This window comes from Bos mutus, chromosome 5, assembly GCF_027580195.1.
Source record: "Bos mutus isolate GX-2022 chromosome 5, NWIPB_WYAK_1.1, whole genome shotgun sequence".
NCBI classification, from domain to species: domain Eukaryota; kingdom Metazoa; phylum Chordata; class Mammalia; order Artiodactyla; family Bovidae; genus Bos; species Bos mutus.
The window spans coordinates 16,749,467-16,750,844 of record NC_091621.1 but is presented as its reverse complement, the minus strand read 5'-3'; the positions used below and the strand labels follow the sequence as shown (position 1 = coordinate 16,750,844).

Sequence of the window (1,378 nt, the reverse complement as noted above, 5' to 3'; positions counted from 1 at the left end):
CATTTGAATCGAACAGACATCACTCTCCTAAAAATTTGTCAGCCATCCATCCACCTCAAAAAATTTCTCATGTTTCCTAAGTCCCAACTTACACTATCTTCTCCAGCCTCTCACTTCTCCTCCAGACCCTTCTATCCGAACTCCAAGTTCCTGCTGATTTCTCTCACACAACAATTTGTCTCGCCTCCGGCCTGCCCAGAGGGTCACTCTGTTCTCACCAGACAGAGGGGCTTCTCCATCAGAGTTCATAATCCTCAAAAAAAGAGGCATCTACCTCCGGGGGCTGGGGTGGGGAGGAATGGTGCACCCCTCCCCTAGAATGATAAAGTACAGCATTTTTTCTCTATGTAACACTTTCTTCCTATCCACCCTCCACCACCACCCCCTTACATCTGGTACCCCTCTCAGTTGAGAAATCCACCCCAAATCGCTCTTGTTCTCTTTTTTTCACCCCTTTATGGGCACGGGGCACTGCTAATTACTATCCCTGTTATAGTTAAAAATGATGATCCAATAAAAAACAAGGCAATGCAAAACAGACACAAAAGGACAAATACTATATGATTCCACTTACATGAGGTCCCTAGAGTAGTTAAATTCCTAGAGACACAAAGCAGAACAGTGGCTGCCAGGGGCTGGAGAGAGGGGAGAACGGGGAGTGATTTTTCAGTGGGTATGAGGTTTCAGTCTGGGAAGATGAAAAAGGTTTTGAAGATGGATGGTGGGAATGGTTGCCCAATGATGTAAATATACTTAATGCCACTGAACTGTACACTTAAAAGTGGTAAAAATGGTGACTTTTATATAATGCATACTTTACCACAATAAATAAGTACTGTCAGCAACTTTCACTCTGACTTCAGGACTTCCCTGGTGGTCCAGTGGCTAAGACTCTGTGCTACCCATGCAGGGGACCCGGGTTCGATCCCTGGTCAGGGAACTAGATCCCACATGCCACAACTAAGAGTTTGCACACCGCAATTAAAGATCCCACATGCCGCAATTAAGACCCAGCACAGCCAAATACATTAAATAGATTTAACAACAACAAAACCCATCCACTCTGACCCCAAGAGAGACTTGAAGTTAATTGAAAAAAGGGAGGCTTTTCCTTCTGCCACCCTACATTTCAGCAGCTCTGCGAACACCTTCAGGGAGCCCCAAGCTAAGGAGAGTACCTTCACCTGCTCTCAGTCATCTCTCTGCTGACCCCCCCTACATGGCTGTAGGCTTCAGTTCTGTTTCCAAACTGACAGAAAGCAGAAGAACCGCAGAGGAGGCACCATTCACGTAGGCGTGCATGTGTGCTAAGTCATTCAGTCGTGTCCGACTCTGCGACGCCATGGACTGTAGCCTGCCAGGCTCCTCTGTCCATGGG

General features: G+C 46.8%; 1 non-coding gene across 1 annotated transcript; it reads left to right on the top strand.

Annotated features, from left to right (window-relative positions):
• The first annotated feature begins 867 nt into the window (after positions 1–867).
• Positions 868–940, top strand: TRNAG-ACC (transfer RNA glycine (anticodon ACC)). Its single transcript has one exon. It is a non-coding gene; the product is annotated as a tRNA-Gly (tRNA).
• Positions 941–1,378: the final 438 nt, after the last annotated feature.